The sequence below is a fragment of the Betta splendens genome, chromosome 3 (genome assembly GCF_900634795.4).
Source record: "Betta splendens chromosome 3, fBetSpl5.4, whole genome shotgun sequence".
Classification (NCBI taxonomy): Eukaryota; Metazoa; Chordata; class Actinopteri; order Anabantiformes; family Osphronemidae; genus Betta; species Betta splendens.
The window spans coordinates 14718503-14731494 of NC_040883.2; the positions used below are offsets into that span (position 1 = coordinate 14718503).

At 46.3% G+C, this 12992-nt stretch overlaps 1 protein-coding gene across 9 annotated transcripts in view; it reads left to right on the forward strand.

Moving 5' to 3' along the window:
• zfhx3b (zinc finger homeobox 3b) overlaps nucleotides 1–12992 on the forward strand; it is a 273921-nt gene that overhangs the window by 134899 nt on the left and 126030 nt on the right. For all 9 annotated transcript variants that reach the window (XM_055507483.1, XM_055507488.1, XM_055507484.1 and 6 more), the window contains one exon: nucleotides 10715–11080. The gene's annotated coding sequence lies outside the window, so the exon portion shown is untranslated. The remainder of the gene's footprint in view (nucleotides 1–10714; nucleotides 11081–12992) is intronic.

Genomic DNA, 12992 nt, shown 5'->3' on the forward strand with positions numbered 1-12992 from the left:
TGCGCGTTGTTCTTCTCTTGTTGTTCTGTTTTCAGGCACAGCAGCTGGCCTCGGATGCGCCGCCCAAGTGCTTACCGTCGCCGCGCGCGTCTTAATTCCTGTCACTGCTGCTTCGGAGCCATTTTCCGACCTGATTAAAACAATTACATCTGTGAGTGTGATTAACGCCGTGAATGTCGATTTGCCTCAGTGGTCAGAGTTCCTGAGACGTGTACGGCGTCTAATGGGGATTGTGAAAAATTGCACAGCCTCCAAAAGTTATGAAATCGCATCAGGCAGATAGAGGAGCCGATGCCTCAGAGGGATTAGTTTAATTTTATTAATGTCCCTGATTCCTGAAATTCCTCTTGACATCTGTGTTGCCTCATTTGTTGCTGTTTTCACATTTGTTTGCATGTGAGGCTCAAGGTTCTTTTGCCTCATTAATAACCTTTGTTTTCTTTTTTGCTTCCATTATTCCCTCTCTTTTTCCCTCCTCCCTCAAATCTCTCTCCAGCTCCCTTTACCCTGTTTCCTCTCTGGAATCTTCATCTCCCTCTTCCTCCCTCCACCCTCGAACCCTCGCCTCTCCTCTCCTCTGCCCCCACGATGTTGCTCCCAGTATTTAGGTATATATTTAACACCCACATGTGAGGCCTGGTGAAAGTGCCTGGGGAATGGAAAGGAAAACAAGCATGCCCTCTCTCCCGGCCCTTTAGTGCTGGTCTGCTATAAATACCTCGGGGTGGCGCGCCAGTTCCAGCACCAGTGGCATGGGAACCTCTCTCCCTCCTCTGGTCTGTTGCCTGGCCACTTGCGTCCAGCATGGGAAGGCTTTAGCCGGCAGGCCAGCCCCGAGGAGGGGGGGGCGATTAGGTGTGTGCGCTGTGGGCGGCGTGGGGTGTTTGTGTTTGTGCACGGCGGCGGTGGTCTTCCTGTTTGTTCTGTCTGAGGAGCATCGCTGTGCCTTCGCTCCTTCTCCCTCCCCATCATCTGCCTTTTCAAACGGCTTCATGTATACTGCATTTATGCTGTTTTGCCTTATGAAGATTGTATGAATATGTGCTTTTCAAACTGTTAAAAAAGAGATCCCCTTTTCTTCACCGCTGCGAAGCGTTTGTTATGTTACTCCCCCAAAAATTGATTTAGACTTTTCAAAGGTTTGTTCTTCACAGTGCTGTCTCCCTGTGTCGATGCACGACAGGCTCAGCTCATATTTTCAGAGATTGAGGTAATAGTTTTAAACTGACAGACTAAACATCTCTCTCCCCAGCTGTTCCACTTCTACAGAGTAAATAGTTTTATGCGGCAAACAGACACACGCAGACAAACCGGGTGACTGACTTAGTCTAATGATTATTTCTCTTTGGTTTGTGGAGGTTCAGGAGAATTTGCTGGGTTGTAAGTTTAATGTAATGGGCGTGGGGCCTGGTGAGGCTTTAACTCATGCATCCAGTTATCCTTAAAGATTGTACTGAATTTGTCTAATTAAAAGCTCCAGTTCCACTGTGGGCTTCTTGTGATCAAAGCTTTCTGTTTGGTCATTTAACAAACGGAGTCTGCAGATTAACTGTCTTTGTTGTTCCCTTTCCCCCCTCACACCTCTTAGCATTCTCCCTACGTCTGCTTTTCTCTCCCTCTCACTCCTCTAATGCTCTGCTTTCCTCTCTCCTACCCTTACAAGGCCCACTTGTTATTTTTTCGTACAAGGTCCTGTAATTAAGTTTGACATAAGCACAGGGATTAAATATGCGGTTGAGGAGGGAGAGAAAGGAGCTCTGTTACAATCTCAAGGCCAGCTGTAAAATGGAACCAGATTGCAACACTTGGAAGTTGGAAAGTTTGGGAAAGGTGCCGAGACTGGAGCTGTGTTCCACCAACAACGGGATCTGGGTCTTTCTCCAGCTTGAAAGCAGCCAAAAGACAACAGCGTGTCCGGCCAAAAAGGCTAATATTAAAAATCCTTAGGCAGAAGACTAACACTCAGTCTGATCCAATGATAATTTCTTTTTCAGCTAAAAGGCTGCCACCCCTTGCAGCTATTTATTAACTATTGTCTGATCACCAGTGTTTTGCATCTCAGCCAAAATGTCTTCAGCCAATATAACATGATAGGAAGCGAAATAAAGTTTAAGTGCACATTTGCACTCCGCGAGCCTTGTGTGCTGCTCCCTGCTAATTTCTCTGCCCAAACCCAGCGTACAGAAGATTTTAATCAAAATCACATGGTACCTTGACACTAGAGATGGTATAGTGTGGTTTTTAATAACTCGCAGGTAACCAAATTAAGGTTTAACACACACAGAACCTCCCACTGCTGGTAAGAACGGTAAAGTGAATGTAACTTTAAGTGTTAATACAGCAGGAAAAGCCATTCCACATGCTATCACTCAATCACTGACACCAAATATAGAAATATAGGCTAAGATCAGCCCCCAGTGCACCGAGCGTGTCAATAGGATTTTCTTCTGTTCTGAACTCTGAGAGGTCTCACATGGAACTTTGCATTCTTAAATAACTCTGGCAAAATGCTTTAATCTTAATGAGTCTGAACAGCAAATCTCTCATCTGCAGCAAAAAGGATTAGGAATGCAGAAAAAAAAAGACCGCCGTTCCACTTTGATGAATTGTGTTTAGAAAATCCCTGGGCATGAAGTTCCCCCAATGAACAAAGCGTTAGGCGAGAACGGATGCTTTTAAACAACACAACTTATCTGAGGAAAACAGAACATGCATTTAAGTGAAAACACAAAAGCGGAGTTGATTCGACTCCTCTGCAAATGATAAAAGTGACTAACTCCTTCCCTCAATCCACTTAGCTACTTTTGGAATCAAACCTGAAGTAGCTTTGCACAAATTACGTGCATTGTGTTTCCAGTGCTTCATCAGTGGTGTGTTTATTTACCCCGCGTGTTGCGTTTTTGCCATTGTCAAGCGCAAATAAATGAATGGGTAATTTTTTCCGCCTCCTTCCGAGTGGAAGCGCTGCAGACGGGTGATGCGGCGGCGAAGACGGGAGCTGACGAACAGACAGGTTAAACGGGTTTAGAGCGTCGAGGTGTTGAAGCAGGTCGGCTGCTGCCAGAAGTGTGAGAATGCAGTTACTTAAGCGTGCCATTATGCAGAGGTGCTTATTTGTGTTTGATTAATACATTATTGATAACATGTTAATGTAATCCAAATCAAAGCAATTCAGCATTTACTTGATTAATTATTACTCTGTGGTGTAATTTCCCCAAACAGTGTCTCTGAGTGGTCGGGGTTAGAACACTGAGCCTCTGGCTAGTTCAGACTGCTCCAACTACAAAGAGCCTCGGTGCAGTGGGACCTGCTCTGGGTTCCCCCTTTCCAACCCCCCCCACCCCCCAACCGCCCACCTCCCCAAATGCCTCCAGGCCCTTAGAAAACTACTCCGGCCGTATTTATTTTACCTTTCCTTCCAAATCAGCGCTCCCCTTTGTTTCCTCTAATGGACATTAGAACAAGACAGCGCTGATGCGGGCCAGACATATTAATGAGAGAACACCATCACGTTCCAGAGGAATCAGCATATTCTTCTCTAGAGCCGCTCGTGTGTGCATGCCGTAGTGGTAACTATCACCGTGCACTTGACCTGTATTGATCCCTTAGTAGAACGCGTAGCCGCTCCACCGCGCTGAGCCTAAACATCTGGCCACCAGTGTTCCCCTGAATGACAGATAACATCTGGGAAGTCTGCTGCTATCACAGGAAACAATGTTCCCATCTCCCCCTCCCTGCCCCACTGTCTCTCTTCACTCTCTCCTCCCTGTCCCTGTTTGCCCATGTCCCGCTCATAAGCACATCCCTCCCATTGATTTCCCATTAACCCCTTCTGGACTGCGAGTATCTGCCCACCCAGACATGCAGACACCATCGGATTGATTAACGACATAATGGCATCACTACGCCTGCCCTTTCTCATCAGTCTGACCAGGTCTGCAGGCTGCTCCGCCATCCTTCTCTCCCCGCCCTCCGCATTCTCTAAATCTAGAATCTACAGTGGTGAAGTCACGCAGCAGCATCTTTCTCCCCTCAGCTTCTTTTTCCCTTTTACTTTGTGTCTGACTCTTTTTGTTCTTCATGTCCTAACTTGTTGTTCGTGCCTTTTCCTCCTCACCTCAGTTCTCTGTTGACATCCACCTGACTTTCATTCAGACTAAGGTCACACTCGCGTACAGTAGAACCAACATCCAACTCAGTGCTCGTCTGTAATAAGCATGAACACACCTGAATGTGTGTGTCTGTGCATCTTCCGGATGCGCTTGCTGATTATCGTCGCTGAGGACAACAGTTTGTCACAGGACGACTTTTGGTCTAAAGATGCTGAAAAACTGTGCCGCAACTTCAGCTTCAATTACGGTGAAAACAAACTAACTTTTACAATACAGGGGAAAAATTAGGGCTGTTTGCGCGTGGGCGGCAGCCTTGATGCGTGCATACGTTTAGACGCTTCCGTTTGTTGTCGAACAGGCTGTGTGTTAAAATATACTACCTTTATGAAAGGACGCCATCACATCTGCGTTGCCGTGCATTTCCTCGCTCACTTTCGCAGCTGCTTTGGTGGCGGAGATAAAGTAAATGTGTGTTTGTCGGGTTGTGTTTGTGAGCCGCAACGGAGGCAAGTTAGAAAAAGCCCTTCATTTAAGCATGGCGTGCCTCCATCAGTCCCAGTCTCTGATGTACAAAGAGCCCAGAGGAAGGAGCTTCACAGCTGTTTGTAAACTATGAGAACAGGAAAGGTCAACAAAGTAATGCAGCGCGTTTTTTGTAACGCATTTTCATCTCCCTCTGTTCCACAGTGAGACAGCAGGGCTGCGCCCTGCCTCAGTAGTACTGGTGCATTTAAATTACTGTTCTTGCCTGGAGAATAATGGTGAAAGCATAACCCCATTGTATTCTTTGATAAACTCTGGAAAATGCATGGTATAAGCTGAGGAAGAGGCGCGGTTTAAGGGCACAATTGCCTTGCAAATCTACCATGGCAAAGTTTTAGAGAGAGAGAGAGAGAGGTGCAAAGACGTGGAATCGAGGGGTGAGTGGGGAAGAAGGGGGAGAGGGTGGTGGTGGATCCAGCATGTGGGTAGAGTGGGGGGCCTGTGTTGCAGGGACATGTGTTATCTCAGGGTGCAGAGGTCTTTGTTTGCAGGGCACAGAGGTATAGATTTCCTCTCCATGTCAGCGCCTTTATTTAGGGCTCAGCACAGAGGGGACAATAGCAAACTAATCCACTACTGAATCAGGATTAATATTCAAGCCGCAAATATTAATTCGCAGCCAAAAGGAGGAAATGCAGAATGTGTCAAAATGCTCAGACACATAAAGAACAAAAAAGCCCAAGATCCTTGACCAAAAATCCCATCCCAAGTCTTTCCTATGAGTGCATTATTTTTACCGGGTCCTACAGTCTCGTCTCAGCGTTCTGTTTGATTTCTGTATTAATCTTCATAATGATTTTCTATAGAGGAGCGGGAGCTGGGGGAAGCTGAAGAGCTGCATGTTGTTTTTGGCTATTCTCCTCACTAAGCTCGGGATTTAAGATCTGGATTTGAATATTTATGATAGAAAATAATAGAAGTTATAAAAATAAGTCCCTGCAGAGCTGGGCTGTAAGTTATAGGGGTAAGCAATGCCTCCCACATCAAAGGAGCCCGGCGGCATTGGCCACTGGTGCGATGCCTGTAAAAGCCTGAAAGCCCGCGATCACGGAGCTCGTAAGCACCTGAAGTTTAGTCAAATTAACTTATTTAGTCGGCTTTAGCTCTGCCTACCTGGAAACAAAGGAAAACGGATTTGCCACCGGGGTGAGATCGTTTGACTTGTTTCAAATATAGTTCCACTTGTTTTGAGATGGAAACAAGTGACAGTATTTGTAAGTGACAGGTGGATTACTCCTCTAGCCTCAACGTCATATCACTTGATCCAGGGAAATGTTTTAAACATGCTGGTTTGCATTTGAAACAAGTGACACCTCGCCTTCCGTCTGACAGTGTTTTCATTTTTCATAGAATACTTAGATGTTGCGATCCAATAGCAGACTTGCGGCGGTGATTTTTTGGGAGATCTGTGGAGACGAAATGCCGCATGTTGTTCTCCTCCCGCGCGTCTCGCCACGAGGTCAGAGCGACCTGTCCCGACAACGTGACGAGTTAACGTGGGCATTCGAGGGCTCCTGTGTGTTCTTTCTGGAACAGGTTTATTTTCAACAGTTTCAACCCTCGGTCAGGTGTTAAACGCGCAGCAGAACAAACGATTTGATGCAGAAAATACGGTTTTGTTTAATTGAGCCGTTAAATATTTTACCACCAGTCTCAGGTTTCTTTTTCCTGTCCCTCGTGAGTTCTATGGAATAAAGATTTTACACAGTATTAATACTTCAGTATTGTTCAAACAAGCAAGCAAGCATGTCCACCCCCCCCCCCCCCCCACCCCCCCCCCCCACACACACACACACACAGGCAGTAAGTAATCCCACACTAGGGGGTAGAGGCCTGTTGTACAGCAGCCTCAAAAACCATTGTGATGTTCAAAGGCGCTTCACAGAGGCTCCAGCCATTGATAAGGTCTAATGTGATGAGGGACTGTAAACTTCATCTTTTATACATGGCAACATAATGTGAAAGGTCAGCTTATCTTAATCCTCAAATCTGCAGCATCCAGGCTTGTGGCCCAATTTCATGAAGTTAAAGAAATAATCTCGAAGTCCATTCTGAAGACGGCCCTTATTATCTCCTCCACAAGGTCCAATCAGGAGATATCATTAGGGCGGACTATGAATGCACTGTAAGGAATGATTATTTCTTTTTTCTAATCGGCACCCAATCATATCATAGAATCAGCTGGACTGCGCGCTCATGGTGAGAAGCTTTATTATGTCCAGTGATTATTCATCAAGCCCGGCCTTATCCCTCTTAGACACGCGGCCCACTGCTGCTCTGGTTTGCTGATGGAATAAAGGGAAGGCGTCACCATCGTCTTCCTACCTGACGCCGCCGCTCTCCGTCGTCGCCGTCGCATCAAGATGACTTTTTAAGAGCATTGTTCCAACGCGACTGAGCCACATGTGTTTGCTAACTTCTCGGCCTGTTTGATATCTTCCCGTCCTCAACCGGCAAAACTTGAAATTTCATCTTTTGAGGAGAAAACAAGGAACTAACGGGGAATTTGCAAACAAATTCAGAAAGTGAGAAGTTTCTTCCATATTTCGTGCATTAATGCTGGTCAAACAGGTTATTGCCTCAAGACCAAGTTTGGGCAATTTGTTGTTTAGGAATCCTTTGTTCACTACTGAAAGTATGTCAAATGTAGACAGATTGTGAAATATTTATTCCCTGACTGCAGATCATATTAGAGTGTTATTGTTTGTTTCGTTTTGTATTCCACCCCTAATTTGCCAGTGGTACAGTTTGCCGGGAAGTCTAACAAACGCACATCAACTTTAACAAAGGTAGACCCCGTCCTGTAGCCTTAATTAGAAGGAAATTGTAAACACACGCAGTCCTTTCTTTTGCGGATTATCCATACTTTATGACTGAATGTTTGAAGTTATGAGGGATTCTGAATCAGCACTGCTCGAGTGCTGCTCTTATAGGACATTGTTGTCTTCAATTATTTTCAGTTATATTCCCGTCTGTAAGAGGCAGGGATCATTTATTATTTAAAGATGCAATTGTTGCTGTTTATCTGGGATTCTTAAAACCGGGTTATCTTTTCGCATAGTTTTTTTGATTAAAAGGAACAAAGTGTAATAAAGTGCAGTTTCAAATAGATGCTTGTCTCTCCAGCGCGAGAGCTCATCTGCCATTATTGTGATTTAATATGAACGGTGCCAAGCTGCTGCCGAGAGACAAGATCTAACGAGCATCAGGGATGCTTTAGTATGTACATAAAGGGCCTCCAACAGACAACGGCGGCTGCACGCGCTCACAAATGCACATTTAGCTGCACACTAACGAGCGCACGCGTCTTTGGCTATAAGTTGTAGTCGTACGTGATTATGCGAGGGGAGCAGTTTGTGTTTTTGCACCTGGTTCATGCATTTTTTGGGGAATAATTGGAAGTACTTGCTAATCGCTGCCCTTTTTATTGAGCCCGACCACAGGTCACGGGTGTTTACGTGTTGGGGCGACAGAGCGGATACTTCCTTTCTGCCTTCGGGCCCGCGCGGAGTGGACGTCAAGTACTGGAGCTGTTCGATACGTTCGGCTGTGATATCTTTCATTTCATCACTCAATAAAGTTGTCAGGCTCATCGCTTCCTCCCCCAAGAGCACACCAAGAATAGAACTTTTTATGTTTGAACAGTTACACTTCCGTCCTTTCACACCGATTGCAAATCCCAAATCCCCACAACTCTTGTTGGGTCCCCCACATGACCACTAGTATCCACTCACCCCACATCACTCCTGTTACTTCCAATACTTAACTTTACACTGAAGCCGTTGCCCTTGAGACCCCGGTGTTGGGAGATTAGTCTTGCCTCAACTGAAGTAGACAAACTGCAATCAATACCTGATATAAGCCGTCCGCCTGGGTCAGGTGACCTCGCTGTATGGCAACCAGTGCAACTCCAGTAAAGTCCTTGTAAATTCTGAGCGGCTGACCCCTGACGACCTGGGCAGATAAGGTCAGTCTGAGCAGAGTGACCTAGAGCCAAGAGGCCAGTGTCCAGTCAGTCTGGTCGTCCTATAATGAAGTGGTCAGTATTGCCTTTCTGTCACTCTGCAATTACTGGGAGAGATATGGAGCCATAGATAGGTGCTGAATGCACAAGGAGTGCATTCGCGAGGGGAAGGACCAGTAAAGTGACATGTAAACTACTCTAATATGGACTGGTAATGACTGAGAGCAAGACGGATCGAAGGGAGGCCGGCAACTTCAGGGAACTGCGTTACATCTGTAGCCACAGGAAACGACACTGTAAATGGGATCCTTGGAAAATCTGATGAGTCGCTGCTAAAACAAAACCCAAAACAGAGTGTTTGCTTCTTTCACAGGGGATTCCCTTATTTTACTATTAGGTTTGTAGAACCGTAAACATGCACAGGCTGAGGATGATGCCACATAATGAGCGCGTTCATGGCACAGGTACGACTGGCAGCGAGGACTGACCTGGATAAATGAAAAGACAAACGCTGCTGTGCAGCCAAAGGTCACGCTGCCTCCACAAACACAGGCCCAGCACATGTCACAGTTTTCTCCCATGGCCTGTTGAGCTCCCGGACACAGGTCAGGGGCTGGGAAATCCCCAAAGCCATCCAGCTGCTGCCATCAGAGACTCTCCACATTCTTCTGTCTGCTAACTATTTAGTTGTCAGTGATTTGGTTAAGTGGAATTGACTTTTATCTGCGCTGTGCTGTGGGGCTGCCACTGGCAATTCAGAATCCCCCTTCCCCAGTTCCCATCTTAACTTGGTGTCACTTCCAACACATTGCTATTGGCAGCTGAGCCAGGCCTAATCAATAGCCCGGGTCAGGGATGGCCCGCGGCTCTGCTGTGGGTGGGCTATTGATCCGACACACACACACACACACACACACACACACACACACACACACACACACACACACACACACACACACACACACACACACACACACACACACACACACACACACACTCCCACAGGTCGCCCTGACAAACCGGGAAGTCCTGGCCTCGGACGGAGCCACAGAGAGTGGAGGAGGAACGACAAATTAACAGCCGCTTTGCCTCCGCGCTCATAAAAATAGGTAAAGATTGGCGCTAACATCAGGACCAGGAGGCGCTGATTAAACAGGCCTCAGTCGCCACACAAGCCTCCGCTGTCGGGGCTTTTAACTACTTTTCTCTGTCTTTGCCGCTGAGGCGCTCTCGTCGCTCTATCAGACCTGTGGCCAATGAGTAAAGACTCCCCGGTTATTTTAGTTGCAGTTTTAAATACCGCTCCCCGAGCTCCTTATCAGCGCCACAACAAGAACTCTGGGGAACAATTAAGCACGGGCTTTAACTCGAGTCGAACCACAGAGGTAAAAATAATCGTACAGTGTTTCCAAATGGAAGTAGCTTCAAAAGAGCTGTTGGCTCATCACGAGCTGTCTGCCTCCGCCGTCTCTATTCCCAAACTGAATCTCCGTCACTGTGGAACGGTTGCAACATGTGACAAGCATATTTACCCAGCTTCACAAACCAGGCCCATGTGGAATTAAAAGTCTTTTTTTACATGTTTTTTTTCATTGCTGGAATTGACAGTTGAATAAATATGTATTGTCTATTAGACTTTGCTGTTGTGCACAGGAGATCCTGAGCAGATCAGGCAATTATATATGCTATTACAGGAATATGTCTTGTTCTGGTTACGGGGAAATTAAGTTTCTCCGGAAATCTTCTTCATTTCTCATCTTAAAGGTCTTCAATGGCATGAGAGGAGAACCTAGTCGCAGCAGTTCATCTGCTGTTACAGTAAATGTAATCTTGAACTCATAAGAGGCCGTCTTGCAGTAGTAGCATACAAATAATTATAGATTAATTTTGTTGTCTCTAAGAACAGCTGATTAATTTTGAAGTCCTGATGGGAGGCATCCTCCTCTGCTTTCTTTCCCCTTAAAGACATTTATTATGTGCTCAGATGGTCAGGGACGAGGTGCAGAGAGTGCAGATGTCCTGCGCAGCGTCGCCGTCCGTCACGGTAGAGACATGCTTCTAACGCTGCGTTTTCCTTCTCTGTTGTCTGTTCCAGGTGATGACGTCACACTGAGTTGCTCGTCGCGCGACCTGGGAGTCCCTAAATCCCGAACCATATAGCTTTGGAAAACCCTGGAAATACCTGGAATTCTAGGAGTATATCGCCAAAACTTCTTAAGGTGCCCAGGCACCGGATCAATAGCTTTACAATCCCTTTTAGTATTTTTTGTGTATACAAAGAAAGACCCAGACGTCTGAACGTTAGCAATAGCCGCCGGCCATCCACCATTGCTTCGACGAACCCGCTGTGACCAAGAGGGCGTGACCTTTCCACCCGCTGACTTCAAACGGGCACTTGAAAAGGAAACACAGTGAGAGAGGCTTCCGTGTGGTGGCAACTCGGACCAAAAACCCCTATCAGGTACGGCTGTGAAGTCCCCGTTGCTCCCGCTGTCCGGGCCCTAAGCCCTTTAACTTCTTCGGGGCTTTGAAGCTAACTTGTCCCCGGTCCGTGTCCCCCCACGTGGTTGGTGTAATGGAAAGGCTGGCTGATAAATGCCCCGCTTTCATGCTCTGCTAACCTGTTTGTTCCTCTCGGATTAGGGGCTCTGAATATGTTCCGGCCGCTCGGCCGACAGACATTCGCTCGTCGCAGAGCGGAGTCGGTCGAGGTGGTGAGGCCGCGTGGCCGGGCGGCGCCAACGCCACTTACACCAGCGCTGCCACTGTTACTGTAGGAGCCGCGTCATGTGGACACGTCCAGCTTTGACTGTAGCTCTGGTTGTACAGAACGACGCGTCTGTGACAGCACGGCGGCGTGTGATCTTGGGCTGTTTATTAGATGCTGAAAGGAGCTCGTCTTGCTGGCTGTGCTCACCACTGGCTGCGTGTTGTGTTGTGTGTGTGTGTGCGTGTGTGTACGAATAGCTGTTCGGCGCGTGCTGGAGTCGAGCATCGCAAATGTGCAAAATCGCCTGATTTCTGATGCATACATGCGTTTTGAGCTTCACAGCACAGAGCTGTGAAATGAGTATTTCCATTGTGAAGGACTTCAGACCACCGGCTCTATTAGGGTTCGCTTTACTGGTTGTTTTGCAGGAGACTGACAATAGTGATTAAGACCTGATCCCATCTGGACTATATTAAATTATTCTGCTTGATAAGGGTTGTATGATTTTTTTTTGTATAATTTTTCTTTTATTCAGGCAATGACCTGGAATCAAATAGGATGTGATGTGAAGATGTGATAAGGCTTTGCACCTGCGTAGGAAAGTATTTCTTCCCCTTCACACGGTTAACAAAGTTAAATGTGCTAATTTTAGCTCCCGAGCTACTGAGAAATGTTGTTTTTTTGCTCTGAAAATAGGCTAATTAAAAATAAAAGGTGTTTATACTATTAGGCTAAAACAGTGTAATAAAGGACAGTGAACGCAGCAGGACGCAGTGAATGAGATGAATTATGTCGTTAAGGATCCTTACAGCTTTGTTTGAAAAGTTCAAAGTAATTTGGCAAAATTTAGGTCACTGAAATTTAGTTCCCAGCAGCAATTTGTTGGTTTGAAAATGAGAATGAAGGCGGAGAAAATAAATAAACAAACAAACAGCACTTTTTCCCTGTCTCCTGCAGCTTTACAGATTATTTTTAGTGTTGGCAAAATAAAACACATGCACACAAAACAATATTTACTGTTGTGGAGCTAATTAAGGACGTGACCTGAAATGTATTTTCTATGGCGTCTGATTTAGGACCCGAAGGGTCAGAAGCCTCACAATAGTACAGCAACAATAAGCGAGCAGGAATCAGTGTGGAGTGGAGAGGAAAGCAGCTCCCCTCCCTGGCATGTGCACTGATGGAGCTGCACTCCTTGCCCTGGGCTCCCACTGTAGACCTTTTTTTCATGTGGGCTGCACACTGTTCTGGTGCAGTTGGGGTTGCTCCCTTTGTGCCCGCCCTCCCCCTTTTAGAGCGATAGACATGCATGATTTCATACATGAAAGATATATGTAATTGGACAGCAGGGTCTTTGCAACACATTTACTATTCTAAACAGGACGCGCTAAAACCAGTTTCCTCCTTCTCTCTCCCCTCTTTTCTTCCTGAGGAAGTGCATGTGCACATATTCAAAAACATAGGATCAAAAACCCAGGCAGCACGCAGGTTATCATTCTTGTTACATGCTTTGTAGCTCATATGACTGTTCAAAATGCACAAGCGCTGCCGATACGTCCCTCGTGGGGGGCGTTGTTACTGCAGACACTACAAACAAAGAAAACATATAGAATTGCATTACGTTCAAATTGCATTTGCAATTATGCCGTGGAAAAAAAAGCAG